Consider the following 18300-nt stretch of genomic DNA (forward strand, 5'->3'; position numbering starts at 1 on the left):
ACCATCACCGATTGGCTTACAAAAATCATACCATGCCCTTTTGGAGTGAAAGTCAAAAGTGCAAAGTCATGAGACAAGAGTGAACTATGTATGACCCTACCATCTGGTGTTTTGCTGAAAGTTGTTATGCTAATGCTAACGTGGCAAGGCTAACCATGCTAAACGGGATTGCAAAATCCCATGTATGTGTATGGGAAGCCTCTCCGAATGCATTGGGAGAAGGGCTTCATTTGGAAAGGATGTTAGCAAAAATCACGGATTTAGCTGAAGATAAGGTCGAGCCATGGGAAAGTACCCGAAACACACACACACCACACTGTAAAAAAAATTCCGTAGAATTTACGGTAAAATACTGGCAGCTGTGGTTGCCAGAATTTTACCGTAGAAAATACGGTCACAATGTATTACACATTACGGTATGCTGTTTTGGCAACCGTAAATTTCACAGTAGAGAACTGTTATTTGTTTACGGTAATTTGCTGTAAAAATAACAGTTATAATATAAACCTGTTTACGGTAAATTCTTTTAAAAATAACGGATATACTGTAAACCTAATTACAGTCCATCAGTGAAAAAACACGGTAAAACTGTAAGATATAGTACGGTATTTTATTGCAAAATTCACGGTAAAATACTGGCAGCTGTGGTTGCCAGAATTTCACCGTAAAAAATACGGTACAACACATAATGGAATTACAGTTTGTTGGCGTAGATTTTACAGTCAGAAAATGCAAATGGTAAATTATTAAGGAAATAACCAATTAAAGGACAATTCCAGGCGAATTCAACTCGGGGGTGTATTTTCCTATCATTTTAGGTCTAAAAGAAGGAATCTTAAGATTTTCAGTTTAATCGCTCCTGTTTTGCGGTAGTTGCGTCTGTCCCTGCATCGCCACGGCAGCAATGAATGGGAGTGGATGTAAGTTCCGCTGTTTAGGCTGTTTCCATCCCTCAAAGCCGCAATTTTTTTCCACAGACAGCGTAAGATGGAGACTCAAACATGCACCGAGAAGTTTATTTACTTCAAGCAAGCCGACATGTTTGTAAAACTAGATCTAATTCAAAGTCTCCCAGAGTCTTGCGCGAGCCCGAAGTTGCAGTGCTGGTGTATTCAGGTGCAGTTGGAGCTATCGTTTGTGTCATAAACACAGGAATACCAACTCTTGACTTGCTTCAAGTGTACATTTTTTTCCACAGACAGCGTCAGGTGGCTACTCAAACATGCGCTGAGAAGTTTTTTTTTACTTGAAGCAAGTAAAGAGTTGATATTCCTGTGTTTATGACACAAACTGTAGCTTTCCTACTGCACCTGAACACACCGAGCACGGCAACTGGGTCTCGCGCGAGACTCCGGGAGACTTTGAATTAGATCTAGTTTTACAAACATGTCGGCTTGCTTGCTTAAATAAACTTCTCGGTGCATGTTTGAGTAGCCATCTGACGCTGTCTGTGGGAAAAATTTGCGGCTTTGAGGGCTGGAAACAGCCTAAACAGCGGAACTTACATCCACTCCCATTCATCGCTGCCGTGGCGATGCGGGAACAGACGCAACTACTGCAAAACGGGAGCGATTAAACTGAAAATCTTCAGATTCCTTCTTCTAGACCTAAAATGATAGGAAAATACACCCCCGAGTTGAATTCGCCTGGAATTGTCCTTTAAGCCCATTGTAAACCAAAGTACAGACTATAATTGATAAACTTTAAGAACCTCTCTTTGCATATACACATTCTCTGTGAAAAACAGAACTTGTCCAGTATACTCACAAGGCAGTGTTGACATCTTGAAAAGACAGTGTGTGTCCATACATATGAAGAAGGATAGTCCATGATAGAAGAAATAAACATAATGAAAAAAAGAGCCACTTGCCCTGTGTTGATCAACACTAATGAGTCACTGAGTCCAGACTTGGCTGAAGAGGGCTCTTAACATATACATGGTGTTCAAGAAACTGGAACTTAAAGCATCCAGCAGTCACCAGTTCTGCTTGAAGACTCATATATTGTCCATTTGGTGTCCACTGTAGACTGGCATGATCCTCTCTGCAGCCAGAAAACAGAAACAAAGCAAAGGTTAGATTGATGCAGTGCCTGAGCATGGTGCCTACAGAGATAAATTCAGCCTTCTGTTGTTAAACTGAGCTCCAATGAGCTATACATAGAATGAAACCAGCACTCTGGAATATAGTTTTGCAGGTCATCAGGAGTATTTCATTTATTTTATTGTATTAGTGTAAAAGGTAGAAACTGTCACTTTTCAGGACTAAATGATCATCAGTATTTGTTTCACCCTTGTCGAATTGCAGCCAAAATCCTGAATCCTGTCCGTAATACTGATTTTTTTTCTACTGTATGTTTGTATGAAGCTGTTGGCACTGTGCATTTGTGGGAGATCGATTGAGTGAAGTTTGAGTTGTGCTTGCATCTACTCATTTGCTACACTGACATAAACCATTGCTTACCTCTAATTAGCCTTGACAAGACTGGTGTTTGAGTCATTGGGTCCAGACTTGACTGAAGACAGGTGGGACAGAGTCTCATACAGACATGGTACAATGTTGAAGAAACTTTGGGCGGTGTTGTCATCATTCCTGCTTGAAAATTCACCAGCAGTCTTCAATCAGGTGTTTACTGTGGACTGGCATGAACCTCTCTGCAACCAGACAAAGAAAGACAACAAAGAAAACATTGTTAATGATAATGATAATTATTATTATATAGCACACTGTTGCAAAGTGCTTCCTGCAGCAACAACAACAACAAACAAAACATTAATAAAAGAAGTTGGAACAGAAAAAAAAAAATGGTGAATGAAGAGTAGGTTTAAAAAATCTAATAGAAAGGCCAACCAATAAATATGATTTCAGGAGGCGCTTAAAACAGTTAACAGATTTAGCAGATCTAATAGATTGAGAGAGATTGAGGGAGAAACTGTGGAGGCTACAGCTGAAAACACACAATCCTTTGGATTGTGTGTTTTCATCAGTAGATTTTGATGTTTTTTTTTAAGGATAGTTCCGAGGATTTATCCTTAAGGAACTCCAGATAATAGGGTAGTAGACATAAATGGGAGACATAATTATTGATGTGGCCATGTAAATATTTGACAGGTATGAAGAAACAAAAACATTTAGGCTAATGGCAGCACCAGTTCAGAAGCCTATCAATTTAAATGTACTCACTGAAGCTGAGTGTTGATAACGCTGAAGATGTACTGGCCATGCCACATTCCTGCAAAGTAGGCTGCCTTGCATTCTCCAGCTGCACCATGCTGAGGAGAAGGTAAAATGATTTTGTAGTGTTAAAAATGTGTACAACTAAGGATGGGATGGTTCTGTACAAATATAGTATATGTTGAACACAAAATGAACTCATGTAACACTTCAGTAATAATGATAATGGACAGAAGTAACTACATGGATATCTGAACAAGGCAGTTTTAGGCCGGTGTATTTTCCCTCTTCCACACAAACACAGTAACACATAACTTTACCTTAACAGTAATGATGTTGGCCTCCCTTAGGAACTTCTGCACCTCCATGAGAGCAAGGCTCCTCTTCAGACCGTCTATCTCCATGTGCTAACGTTAGCTTCCACATACTTTACTCTGATTAGAAAACACAAAAACTCTGGTTACTCTCAGGTCCTGTCTCTCACGCTACAGTCTCATGCTATAGTAGTCAGCGTTATTAGCTTAACGATCCACCGTTAGCGTTAGCATAACGACCGTTATCGTTATTAGCATAACAATAGACCGTTAGCTGTATTAGCATAACGGTCGTTAGCGTTAGCCTAGCCATCGTTAGCGTTAGCCTAGCTCATGTGCTAAACGGCCAAAGTAACACAAACCATGCTCATTTTTAAATACTTACAGTTCATCTGTAGCTTTTCCACGGACAGTTGGTATCGATCCAACCTGAGAAAGTCCAGTCCGATCCACCGACACTCGTTGCTGAAGCAGTCAGACTTTTTTGCAGACTGAAGCTGGGGCATTTCCATCAAAAATAAAATTAATCCACTTTACTTATGTCGTCTTTGGCTGACAACAGAGCAGCTTGGTTGTAACCAGGTTGTAACGGCGCTCCGGCCAAAAATAACGGATCTTGGTGGCGCGCAGCAAACCAACCGTTGACCCAACAAATGGGTTACTATGGTTACTGCTGGGTCACCTGTAGGTCACCCAAGCCAGAGCTGACTCAAGCTTCTTCTTTTTTTTCCTTTTTTCTTTCTTTTTTTTTTTACTGTGTGTAGGTATGTTATGGAGACTACATGTTTGTACAATAGAGATGTTTGTATTTTAAAAAAATATATATTTATGTCTAAACTCTTTTGCACATTTATTCTGAAATATATGTTACATATAGGCTATTACATGTTATTTTGACTTAGTATCTTAATCTTATCTTAATTCTGTTTTGACAACATGTAGTTTTTCTATTGCATTAAGTGCTTCACATCGACCCGAACAATGCCCACGTGACCACAGCCTGTCCTGATACCATACTTTTTAACATTCTACTTTCTATAGAAATGATGGTATGATTTAATGGTTGTGTACCGTAAATTTAAACGTAAACACCAGCAAAATCTGTAATTCAGACAGAATGATACCGTCAATTTTACGGTAATTACACGCTTGTGACATTATGGTATTTTACCGTGAATTTTGCGAACTTTTTACAACATTCACAGTAAAATTCCATATTTTCTACTTAGTAAGACCGTAAAATTTAAAGTTATTTACTGTATCTTGATTTACGGTAATTCAGTGTATTTACTACAGTGATATACTATTTTTGATTTTACGGTATTTTACTGTTGCTATTTGACAGTTTTTTACCGTAATTTCTACGGACATTTCTTACAGTGCAGTATATAAGCCACACTCAGATGATGTGAAAATCGGTCACGTCCACCCGTCTGCCAATGCTGTGTCTTTTTCCGATACTTTGTATCTTGTGGAGTGACTCGGGGCGTTAACTTGTATCTACTTTGTCTGAGAACGAATAAAAGACAACCCTGCTTCAGATCCATCCCTTTCCAGCGTTTTATTCGAGTCTTCAAACCTATTACAATAGAGTGATGCCAAGTAAGTTTAAGGCCCAAACGATATAAACTTATTTGCTTCATTACCCTCCCCCTTCCCCTTCAGGCTGCACTTGAAAATAAGAATTTTGTTCTTAATTTGCTCGCCTGGTTAAATAAAGGTTAAATAAAATAAACTATTCAGCTGTCATTTGGCAGTCTTTTTTTCCTCACAGTATAAAGCTCATTGTAAGTCAGGTCCTCTGTGGCCATGTGGTTAGTGTGTTAGGTTGCCACTCATGAAGTCATGGGTTCAATTCCTGCCTTAGACATGTTTCTTGTATGCCATTCCGCACGTCTTTGTCAATTTATTCTGCTAATTCAGCATGGTACAGCAATGGCTTTCAGCATTCACACGCATTTTCCGTTAGGAAATGCTGTTTCTAGTTCTCCTTAATTTCCTCAGGGGGGCGGAACTGATGCAATCTCTGTTTCTGTTCCCATACAGGCTTCAGCTGCAGGGAATCAGTTCTTCGCGGCAGAAGCTCCACCAAGCATGCAGCGTCAGGCGCTGTATCTCAAGCTGTTTTGGGGATTGCAGTTTTGGGGGTCTGCTTCATTTCCTGTAATGTCTGGCAAACCAGATCATTCAGGGAAGGAATAACTGAGACAGAGCCTGATGCCAAACCTGCTGCAGACATGCTCTAGATGCTGTGCTTCAGCTTGCAATGCTTATACTCAATAAATTATTTGTTCTAATTTCAGAGTTGTCTGACTGAACTTGAGTAAGAGTACAAATACTACAGGTCAAAATTTACTCCGTTACAAGTAAAAGTAGCTCAGTCGACATGTTACTTGAGTAAGAGTAAAAAAGTACTTGCTTTTAAAGGTACTTAAGTATCCAAACGTACATGCTTCTTATTCTTCACATCAATGAATGACTCTAATAGTTTCTAAATGAATGTAAGGAGCTTTTAACTCTTGTTAGTGAGAATGAACTCTTTGAAAGCAGCTGCACTGATGTGCTGCTTTTAGGGGTTAGGGTTTCCTTCTCTGACAAACACAGCTTGTGTCCAATAGGATTTTAGAAAAAGACCTGAAAGTAACCAGTACTTTTCAGCCTTCCTACTAATTAACTCCAGTAAAAGTACAAAGATTTGTCTTGGAAATGTATTCAAGTAGAGTAATAAGTACCATAGAAATCTAATACTCAAGTAAAGTAGCCTACACATCCTCTGGATATGGAAAGTATCCATGAAATTCATTTTCCAAGAAACTTGTAATAAAAAAAATGTTACATTTCATGGATACTTTCATTGTGTAAAATTTCATTGTGATAAGAGTAAAGGAAAAAAAATAGCCCCATTGGGGTGTATTGTTGTCAGCACCATAGACTTTATACAGTAAATAATGATGAGAATTAAAGCAGAAGTGAGTGATCCGGTCGTTTTCGCTAATGCTGCGTTCCAGGCAGGCTTTTGAAATCATAAATTACAGCTTCAAGTCACAATTTACGACTTTGTAGCGTTCCAGGCAACCCACTCGTGTTTTTCCGACCTGTTTTACCTGTGAAAGTCACTATAACGGCCACTCGTAACTTCTGACCCGTGAAATCGTACCAGTACGTCTTTTTGTACAGTCTATGTACCAGATCAAACTGGTACGACGTCACAGGTCGGAAAAAAACGAGTTTCCTTGAACGCACCATAACAGTCCTCGTCCCTACGTCACCACATTCACGGCGTTCCTTGGCTGCACACACAGCCCTGCATGCCGTTCTCTCTCCTCATTGGATAAAAACTGTAGGATACGATAAATGTTTTCTCTTCGGCTCAGAGCAGAGCAGAGGGACTGACAGACCCGTGTTTCAGACCAAACACTCTATGTAAGTGATTGCTGTCGGAAGATATAACTATTTAAGACTTATATTAACACAAATATATCACTTACTTCTGCTTTAAACATATTTCCCCAACTAGGATTTCTTAGGACTTTTAGTAGGGGAGAGCCGCTTCAATAGTAACGCGTCACGGTTGTAACGTTCACGTTTTCTCTTGATTGGCTGATGCGATCATGACGTCATTACGTCAGGATGTGACGAGGACCGTTTTCCTCCATGCTGCGGTGAGACATTGTCGGAGAAGCTGGATTTTCGCAAAATAAGAAAAATTCCCTCCAACATTAGTTTTTGACTACAGATTTTTTCTTTAAAGGAGCATTATCGCAAATACAGCAGTAATAGCATAAAATAAGCTGACATATGTAAAAGATGGGTCGGGGGGAGCCATAACTAAATTTACAAAAAAAAATCTCCAACAGTATAGTGTCCGTGGGGCAAATGCAGCATTTGTCTTTGTTATGATCCAAGCCGGCCCGGCGCTTGCTGCGTTAAAATGCACTCGGAACTCGCAAATCCGACCTCCGAACCGGACAAATATGCAACAGTAAGTAATGTAGCAGTGTTAGGGTGCTCACAGTCACTGAATCGCTGGTAGAACACTTTGTCTCCACGTCCCTGTGTCTTTCTTCAGCTGTCCTCTCAGCGTTATTAAGGAGGAGGACGTTTCAGTTGTTGTTGTCGTTGTTGTGGTTGTGCGCGACGTAGAGCTGCCGCTTCCACTAGCGAGTTTTCTTTTTCCCGCGATTGCACGTTCATTCAGCCTGGTGAGGGAGGAGGAGGGGGAAGGGAGAAGGAGGGGGGGGCGGGGGGGGACTAAACGAGGCTGCTCTCTCACTCTGACAGCTGCCCACTTGTTTATATCTGATAAGCTCCGCCTGGCTCCATCTAGTGGCCGAATTTTGCGATAATACTCCTTTAATGTTACAGAGCTAAAATCCGCTTGGGTGTCTTTATGTATATGTTAGTCACTAGTTTGCATCGTTTTGACACATAATTATTGGTAGGTGTGTTCTGTAAACAACGCCAAATGGACGGTGCTCCGAGCGGCGCATTTGTAACGCATATTGTTGCAATAAAACTTGTGCAAACCGACTGATTTTCTTTTGCATAGACTCTAAAAAAATAAGTGATTTTAGGTGTTGCTACATATTTGACCCAACAGGGGTCAGTGCAGGTATAGGCTATGAATGGGACTCTTAATGCTGCATTCGATTGCACTCATTGGAAATTACGACTTCCGAGGTAAATGCGTTTCATTGCACAACCTCGGAAAACATGGCCGGTCACAGTGGTGATGTTTGTTTGGATGTCTTTCGAACATCAAAAAGTACTGCTGGGGGAGGATATTAGCTATTTGAGGGAGAGGGAGGGAGTGAGAGAGAGAAAGAGCAACGCTGCTTCTGAAAAAAGAATGTAATGTAATCGAACGCAGCATAAGTGTTCGCATGCATTCACACAAACGCTCCAACTGTTTTAATAATATACAATATTTTTATAGGACATTCCTAGTGTTAAAGAAACGTTAAGCAGTTCCCTGAATGAAATATAATTGATTTGAACTGAAAACGATGAGGTTAATGCTACTCTTTAGCAGTGTTACAATTATCAAACCCCCTGTTAAAATCAAGACGCACCAGCGCTTCAGTTGTAACATCGGACACAGTCCGCTTTCAGTTATATTACTCAAGACCTCTTTTATTAATTGAAAAACTTTAAGTCGTTTTTGATAGCAGACATGTATTGGTACTTTGCCTGAAAATATGACATATGTAGATAAAACGATCTCTGTGTAGTAGAGTCAAAAGTGAAAAACGTTACAATTGAGGCGGCTCTCCCCTATGTTGTTCTGGACACCTCATAGAAATTATCACTCCCGTCAGGAAGGCACGGACCACGCAGCTCTTGGTTTTTACAGATGCTTTATTCGACCACCACCGTCGAACTAAGAACACACATAACACACAATTAACATGTTTCACATACTGTATACGGACGCATAACACAGTAAGACAATTAAATACCTCGCTGGCTGCACCCCTGAGGGAATGACTTCAGTCCACCATGAGGCCAAACTTCTTCTCTTTCTTCTTCGTCTTTCTTTAAGTGTTACAACAAAATAGTTCCGTGGACTGAAGTGCCACATTAAACCAAGTCCGTTATTAAACAAACAAATAAATAGTTTCCTCTTAGGCTGAGGTATTATAAAGAAATTAAATATGCATAAAATAAAAGTCTTTAAATAAAATATTATGCAAACATAAAATTACAGCATACAATAATAATATTTATGGCAGTTAAACTCCCACCAAATCACAGTTGTTGTGATTTCAATTCACACTTTCATTTTACATCTTTGTTTCAACCTTACATACTGAACTTCACATTAATGAAGTGAACTATTACACTTATTCTGCTTCAAGCAGTACCACAACCTTTTGCACAGGCCGATCAAGATACACTGGCTTAGTAGTACGTTTCCCTTGTTTGTCTAAGGTTGAGTCACTAACTAAGAGTTTCACTTTTCTGACCCTTTCATCAGCACTGGGATACACTTCTGTCACTCTTGCCAATTTCCACTGATTTCGTGGAGAACTGTCCTCACAAATGATAACTATGTCATTAACTTTTGTATCTCTCCTATCTGTTTGCCAGATTTGTCTCTGCTGAAGATTAAGGAGATATTCCTTCTTCCACCTAGCCCAGAAGTCATTTGACAGAAACTGAACCTGTCGCCACCTCTTGCGCAAATACAGGTCCTGCTTCACAAACTGACCAGGAGGGGGCGATATTATGCTGGACTTCATCATGAGAATGTGGTTAGGAGTCAAATGTTCCAAACTTGTGGGATCATTTAAGTGTTCGACTGTCAGAGGTCTACTGTTTATAATAGCCATCACCTCATACAGAAACGTTCGAAGTGAAGCAGTGTCAAGTCTTTTAGCAGACTGATCCAGGATTGCAGTGAGAACACTTCTGATTGTTTTTATTTGTCTTTCCCACACACCTCCCATATGGCTCGATGATGGGGTATTCATTTTGAACTCACATCCAAATTTTTTCATTTGTTCATGGTCCAAATCCTTCATTGCATTCATGAACTCTCTTTTTGCACCGACAAAGTTGGTACCTTGATCACATCTCAGCTGTCTCACATTCCCACGGATTGCAATGAACGTGCGCAATGCATTTATGAAAGCATCTGTGGTGAGATCATCTAACATTTCTATATGTACGGCTCTTGAACACATACATGTAAAAAGAAGACCATACTTCTTAAGTTCCTTTCTTGCTTCCTTCACATAGAATGGTCCGAAGCAATCTATGCCACAATATGTAAACGGAGGCGTACTTTCCATCCTGTCCTCTGGCAAGTCTGCCATCTTTGGATCTTGTGTACTTCTTCTGTGCTTTCTGCACATCATGCACTTGTAGATGTGTGAGGCAACTGCACTGCTGCAACCTATGATCCATATTCCATTGGCCCTTATTTCATTTACAGTTATGCCTCTTCCTTGATGATGCACCTTCTGGTGGTAATGCTTGATGATTAAAGAAGACACATGGCTTGTCTTGGGCAGAATGACAGGATGTTTAACATGTGGGTGAAAACTAGATCTTGTCAAACGTCCTCCAACCCTGAGCACATCACATTTATCAATGAAAGGATTTAGCTTGTGTAGCTTGTTTGATTTATCTTTAGGTTTCATTTCTTTGCATTGCTTTAACATCTTGATCTCACAGCTGAATGCTTCCTCTTGAACCAGTTTGATGATGAAAAGCTCTGCTTCTTGTCTTTCCTCCACACTTGTGGTTTCACTTGATTTAGGTTTACAACCCTTTCTTTGCTTTACATGGCGCTTAAGAAAAGCAATGGCTTTGACAGCTCTTTTCCAGTCAGAAAACTTAGACAGGCGATCTAGCAAAGTCCTCTCTTCCTTTGCTTTGGTGTTAAGCACCTGAGCTTTCCGTAGTTCTGGATCATCATCACTGACTTCTCCCACCTTGATGTTTCCTGCAGGTAGGTCCTGTTCCCATAAAAAATCTGGGCCAGTGAACCAGTTTGAACTGACGAGCTGATGTGCCATCAGGCCCCTGGAAGCGTGATCTGCAGGGTTATCTTCAGATTTCACATGCTGCCACTGGTTAGGATCTGTTGTGGACTTAATTCTTTGGATTCTGTTTGCTACAAACACATGAAACCGTTTGGCATCATTGTTTATATATCCAAGAACGACCTTAGAGTCTGTCCAAAAATATTCTTGCAGACCATCTATTTCAAGTTCTTTTCTGAGCATGACACTAGTTCTTGCTGCTACCACTGCTGCAGACAGCTCAAGGCGAGGTATTGTAGTTACCTTGCTCGGAGAAACACGTGCTTTTCCCATCACTAACGAGCAATGTACTTCTCCACTAGCACTGATTGCTCTGAGATAACTACACTCACCATAACCAGTGACACTGGCGTCTGAAAAGTGATGTAGTTTGTATTTCTTAACATCTGTGAACCTTTCTGGAATATAGCATCTCTGTAAACTGTTTTCTTGTCTGTAACAACATCTATTGCACGTCTGTCCGTCCTGGGTGAGGGATCCCTCCTCTGTTGCTCACCCTGAGGTTTCTCCTGTTTTTCCCTGTTAAAAGGGTTTCCATGGAGTTTTTCCTCAGTCGATGTGAGGGTCTAAGGACAGAGGATGTTGTTACGATGCCATGTAAAGCCCTTTGAGACAAACTGTTTGTAAAAACGGGCTATACAAATAAAATTGCCTTGCCTTGCCTTGCCTTAATCTTGACATTAGATAGGTTCTGAAGATCTTGTAGCCATAACTCCCACTGTGATTTGAGCTCTTCAGGGAGTGGCTCGTCCCAGCCAAGTTTGTCACGACACATCTGTTGTAAAAGCAGTTTTCCCCGGAGGATGAATGGTGCGACAAACCCCAGTGGGTCATAGATAGAGGCTACAGTGGATAACACTCCTCTTCTGGTTAGTGGGCGTTCCTTGACAGTAACTCTGAACTGAAAGTCATCAGAGAAGACGCACCACTGAACGCCGAGTGCACGTTCCATCAGTGGCTCTCCCAAAGCCATATCCAGGTCTTTCACACTTTGTGCACACTCTTCCTTGGGTATTGCTTTCAATACTTTGTCGCTGTTGGAGATGAACTTGTGTAGCCTCAACTTGCCTACACTACAGAGCTTTCTGGCTTCTTCGACAAGCTGAATTGCTTCAGAGTCAGACATTACACTAACAAGCCCATCATCTACATAAAAATTCTGCTGTACAAACTTCACAGTGTCTTGGCTAACCTGATCTTGACCTTCGACAGCTATGTGTTTGAGACCAAAATTGGCACAACCAGGTGAGGAGGCTGCGCCGAAGAGATGCACTCTCATCCTAAAAACTGATGGCGGAGACTCAAAATCACCATTCTCCCACCATAAGAACCTCAAGTAGTCTTGATCCTCAGGCCTTACATGGAACTGATGAAACATTCGTTCCACATCGCATATAACAGCGACAGGGCCTTTACGGAATCTGCAAAGAACACCCACCAGGCTGTTTGTGAGATCTGGTCCAGTAAGAAGGTGATCATTTGATTGTTGAGTTCCTCTTCTGGGACCTTCTCTGCATCACCACGTGTGATGATGTCTTTCATGAAGTTAATGTAATCTGTGCAGTATTGCTTGTCTCTCTTGAGCTTTCGTTCCAGACACTTTAAACGATGGACAGCACATGACATGTTGTTGGGTAAGTCTGGCTTGTCTTGTTTAAAGGGTAAGGGCATTTCATAATGACCATCTTGTTTGTGTTTGATTCCACATTTCAGCTTGTTCAAGAACTGAAGATCTTCCTGAGAGATAGCTGCTTCTTCTCCAACTCGTTCACTGAAGTCTGATTCCAGCACTTTGATTACATCATCTGGAGTAACCACTTCTTTGCTGTGAGTGTTACAGACATAGTGAACTTCACTCTTGAGTTTAACTGTTGGCTTGTGTACTGGTGTTACCTGCCTTACAATGATGCGGTGACTTACACCAATTGCATCACCTTCTTTCTCAATTGGTTCACCATAACTCACTATGCTCCAACCTAAATCAGTTTTCTGAGCAAAGGGTTGGTTCTCTTCCCCAATTACAACTTCTCTGGGCATTAGAGCTTGTGGGCAGTTGTAACCGATAAGTAAACCAATCTCACATTCCATTTGTGGAGCGATGTGCTCTGCTAAATGCTTCAGATGAGGCCATGCCTTGGCAGTTTCTGGCGTGGGAATGTGTGTGCGATTAGCAGGAATGAATTCACGAGTGTATGTTTTTGGCACTGTGATTTTCTTAGTTGAGAATACTCCTCTTATCTGTAGGTCTTTCAGTCTTTTACAGGTTACAACAGTTTTCTTTGATGTCATAGTAGAGAGTCTTAGTTTCACTTGCTCTGTGTCCGTATCTAAAACGTCTGCTACGTCCTCAAGAATGAATGACGAGTCACTCTGTGAATCGAGCAGAGCATAGACAAGAACTTCCTTGCTTGAATCACTTGGTGCGGATACATAAACAGGCATAATTGTTGAAGTCTGGGTGTTATTACTGTCTTGTACAACTCTGTTTGATGTGATTTCTTTGGTTACACTTTGTGGTTGTGTTAACTGTGGTTTTCTTTCCTTAGTGTTACTTATGTCTTCAAAATGCTCTCTCTTTGTTTCTTGTTTTAGGCGATCTTCATGAAGACATGTGGGGTGACGTTTTGAACAGGTGTCACACACCATTCGCTTATTGCAGCCTTTGGATTGATGACCAGGACTTAAGCAACCAAAGCACAGTTTCTCGACTTGAATAAACTTTACTCTGTCAGCAACTGGCTTTTCAATGAATCTTCTGCATTTGTATAAGCTGTGTCCTATTTTCTGACAAAACACACATGTGACTATGCTCCTCTCACTAGTGTTAGTTGTGAGGATCTTTGCACCTACAGTTCTATTCCTGAAAACCCCTGTGGTTGGGTTCTTAACTTTTGGTCTGTCAGATTCACTTTGCTGTAAAGCATGGTAAGAGGTTATAGGGTTACATGCAATACTAGCTTCCATGTTTAAGAAAGTCACAAAATAATCGAAGCTTGGGAATCTTCTGTGTTCCAGCTGATACTGAGTGGCTTTCCGGTTCCATCTGGTACTTAGCCAGTCAGGTAGCTTAGCAGTGAGTCTCTGATTCTCAATTCCATCATTAAGAACACTTACGCCTGATTTCCACCGGGGCCGTCAGCGCCGCGGAACGTCAGCGTCGCGGTCACCGCTGCCGATAGCTGCCACTCTAATCAATATTAATATGTCCACCGGAAGCGCCGCGACACGTCTCAGCAGCGTCCCAGCCGCGGCTCTCCGCGCCGCAGCGCTATCAATCCGTAGCACTTCTATTTTTGACGCTCCCGTTGCTAAATCGCGTCAAGCTCAACAGTGCCGATCGCACCAGACAGGAAGTCAGACACTGTATCAAAGTAAAACACTTCCGCCCCCTTTCAAAATAAAACACAACATGCACGTCATCTAACTTCACAACAACATTACGTCGGAGAATAAAAGTCAGCTGTGTTGGACTAGGTGCAGAAGCACTGCGAAGGAGGCTCAACATGGCCAGGCTTTGTGTTCATCTTCCAGCTCAACAAAACCTCATGTCGGTTTGTTAAGTCCAGCTCTCATCTTTATGGTCTGTGCGTGTTCATATCATTTGGCGTCATATGATTCAACTTCTGCACGAAATTGATCCACAACGGGCTGATTTCAGCCAAGAGGAGTGCAATTGTTTTAATGGAGAGAGTATGAGCGATATAAAAAAAAAAAGCACGATCGCAGCCTGAAGCAACAGTGTTGCTGCAAATACGACGAGAGGAGGCTGCTTTTAATTTTTCTGACAGCTCTTGCGCTATTATATGAAGCTTTATCAATTTAAACTAAATAAACTAGAGCAACATCAACTGTCATTTTAAATGGTGTTTTATATTGTTATATATTCCACTGATCGCAATTATAACGCGAGTGTGTGTTTTATTGGAAGCTAGGCTGAATAGGTTACAGTGGGGTTTTTTTTAGGTGCTGCACTACAAGCAAATCTCATAGGCTATTGCCTCTGTACAAAGACAACAAAGACCTTTTTAAATGTGAAAACAGCGGAGACTTATTCAAGATTTGCGTTTGGGCAACACTGATATATAACAGGCAAAACACTGGAATTAATTTATTCATGGCCACATTAAGTGAAATTATTAACTTTACTGATTATCCATCTGATTGTCTGTCCTGCTGCGAGCGGACAACTTCTTTCAGTGGTGACCATATACTGTATAAAGGTGGTGACTGACTGTAGGCTATAAAAAGTAAAATATAGACTATAGTCTAATATATAATGAGCTCCTGACGCTCAGCTCAACGGGTGAGGAGAACAACTCTCGGCGGAGACGCTCAGAGAGAAAGTAAACAGCAGCGATCAGCTGATCTCTCCCTCCGTACAAACGCTCCGTTCTGATCCAGCTCCACTGGACTTTCAAAGTAAAGGTGCCGCCAGCTCTAAATAAATTAAAATAGTGAAACATCAAAAGCTGTCGCCACTTTGTTAATATCAACCGCTCTACACTGTATCAAGAGCAACGATCTCGCGTACGTTCCGTATTCTCGCGTGAATACGGCTGGCTCGCAAGGCAGCGCTGCGCTGCCGTAGCACGTCCGGTGGGGATTGACGCCGGGCAGAGGACGGAGCAAAACCGCGACGCTGACGTTCCGCGGCGCTGACGGCCCCGGTGGAAATCAGGCGTTAGACTCTCGTTATAAGCCATGGCAGATTTACAGCTACGTAAAAAGTCCACAAACTTTCTCAGGTCAGCACTCTCTCTTGAACCTATTTTTGGCCAAGCATGTAGTTTGTCTCGGAAGGCTTTAGCAATTACAAAGGGCTCACCATATCGTTCATTAAGTAAGTCCCATGCTGCATAATACGAATCTTCCGAATGAGTCAGAAAATATCCTTCTAATGCCTCTTTAGCTGCTCCTCCTACATATTTCTGAAGGAAAAATATTTTTTCTGTTGCTGGAATGTTTTTGTTCTCAATCAGTGTATGAAAAGATGACTTCCAGTGGTTAAAGTTGAGTGGATCACCACAAAAGATGGTAGGCTCTGGAATAGGTAGCCTATTTGCTGATATGGCTTCAGCCAAAACTTTGACAAGCTCTCCTGAATCATCTTGAACAACATGTCTTGGAGGTTCAAACTTCTGTGTTTTTTGATACACAGGGTTTATCTGTTTGGTTGCTTGCATGGCTGTAGTAGACAATTCTGTGTTCTGTGGAAACTCACCATCATAAACTTGAAGCTTTGCTCTGGCTGAATTCAGTCTTTTCAGTTCCTCCAAACGCTCAAGTTCTCTTTGTAAGTCTTTTACTGACTTTTTTCTTGCTGCACTTTCTTCTTGCTGTTGCTTTAAAAGCGCAGCCTCTTTTCTCTCTCTTTCTATCTTGCGTTCAGTCTCTTCCTTTTCTGCTTGTAGACGACGAGATGCTGCAGCTGCTTCCTGGTCTGCAGCTATCACCTTGTCCTCGGTCTCAAGTCTTTGCAGTTTCTCTCGGTGAAGCTCTTGCTCAGCCATAATCTTCAATACAGCTTGTGTGCCGGCATATTCTGCTGCAGCTTCTTGTCTTTTGACTGAGGATACATTAGAGAAAATAGAATTAGCCTTAGAGTATTTAGAAGCTGCTAGTGAGACACTGGAAACAGAGGATGCAAATACAGAACCAGCATCAGGCCAAACAATCTCCTCCTCTGTTCCTTGAATTTGAGATTGAGCATTCTTAACCACAATCCCTGTGACAGATACACACTTATCCATCTTGCAGCGCATCTCATGATCTGGGCTGTCGATCCTCCGGTATTCATCATAAACAATATCCAGCTCAGACAACTCCTTTTCAATAGAGCTGATGTGTTCTTCTAGAATGTTGCTGGGATCCTGTTTTATTACAGATTTTTTAGCAACCTTGGTAAGAGCTTTCCAGCGGTCATAAATGCTGTCGAAACGTAGGAGTAGCCCTTTAGTCTTTTCCTTTTGAAATTCCTTTCCTTTTTCTGTTAATGTGCGGGCTCTTTCACTTCTACGAGGTTCTTCAGACTGGACTTGTTGTGCACTATCAAGCTCATCTATCTGCTCTGGCTCTGCCATTTGAATGCTGCTTCAGAGTGACAGTTTTTTTACTTCTGACAAATGAATTATTCAGAAATTAACTATATGTCATTAGCTTGTCTGACATAAAGCAGTTTAGTATCAAACATGTTCTCAGGACACTCAGGTTAATAAACTAAACTGTTAGATTACTTTGCTTCAAAATTAACCCTTAAGGAAAGCAAGCATAAAAAAGGGCTTGTAATATTATCACTGATTACAGAAACAAATGTCCTTCTGACATAACTTGAGTGGACTTGCATAGAAAATATTAAACCTCAAACAAAGAAAATATTACTTCAGATAATAGCTTATTTTCCAGCTTGCTTAAATGCACATAAAACGTATTTCAAACTCTTCAAAATATACGAATTGCCCCTTTACTGAATGACGAGCGCACACAAACATCAAAGGTGAGTGACATCAATTGCTCGTTAATCTTGTGACTACTGTTATTAATTAGGCAACACAGTCCCTTGTAGTTTTCCAGATCTTATGTCCCTTTTCAGAGCACAAACTTCCGTGTCTGACTTGTGGACGTTCATGAAAAACTGTTGAACGTGCGTCTTCAACTTTAAACAGCGGCTTATCTGCTCTTCCGATTGTGACGAGCCGTCTGCGCCTCCTTGTTGGGCACGAGCAGGTCCATCGAAGCAGACCCGAGTTCGACTTTCACTCCCGTCAGGAAGGCACGGACCACGCAGCTCTTGGTTTTTACAGATGCTTTATTCGACCACCACCGTCGAACTAAGAACACACATAACACACAATTAACATGTTTCACATACTGTATACGGACGCATAACACAGTAAGACAATTAAATACCTCGCTGGCTGCACCCCTGAGGGAATGACTTCAGTCCACCATGAGGCCAAACTTCTTCTCTTTCTTCTTCGTCTTTCTTTAAGTGTTACAACAAAATAGTTCCGTGGACTGAAGTGCCACATTAAACCAAGTCCGTTATTAAACAAACAAATAAATAGTTTCCTCTTAGGCTGAGGTATTATAAAGAAATTAAATATGCATAAAATAAAAGTCTTTAAATAAAATATTATGCAAACATAAAATTACAGCATACAATAATAATATTTATGGCAGTTAAAGAAATGATGTATGGTGAAAAACATTCTGTTCCAATTAGTCTGTCGGAAAACGCTATTTTGCCTGGACTATAAGTACAAC

General features: G+C 41.1%; 2 long non-coding RNA genes across 2 annotated transcripts; both read right to left on the bottom strand.

The window, feature by feature from the left end:
* Positions 1-2575: 2575 nt before the first annotated feature.
* LOC310985991 lies at positions 2576-4111 on the bottom strand. The gene is made up of 4 exons (XR_014595386.1): positions 3873-4111; positions 3494-3607; positions 3183-3271; positions 2576-2653 (listed from the first exon to the last, which is right to left on the bottom strand). It is a non-coding gene; the product is annotated as an uncharacterized lncRNA (long non-coding RNA).
* Positions 4112-12523: 8412 nt separating this feature from the next.
* LOC310985527 lies at positions 12524-18078 on the bottom strand. Its single transcript, XR_014595362.1, has 3 exons — positions 17944-18078; positions 15725-17864; positions 12524-14153 (listed from the first exon to the last, which is right to left on the bottom strand). It is a non-coding gene; the product is annotated as an uncharacterized lncRNA (long non-coding RNA).
* Between the last annotated feature and the right edge of the window lie 222 nt (positions 18079-18300).

The sequence above is a fragment of the Trachurus trachurus genome (assembly GCF_905171665.1).
Source record: "Trachurus trachurus genome assembly, chromosome: 5".
NCBI classification, from domain to species: domain Eukaryota; kingdom Metazoa; phylum Chordata; class Actinopteri; order Carangiformes; family Carangidae; genus Trachurus; species Trachurus trachurus.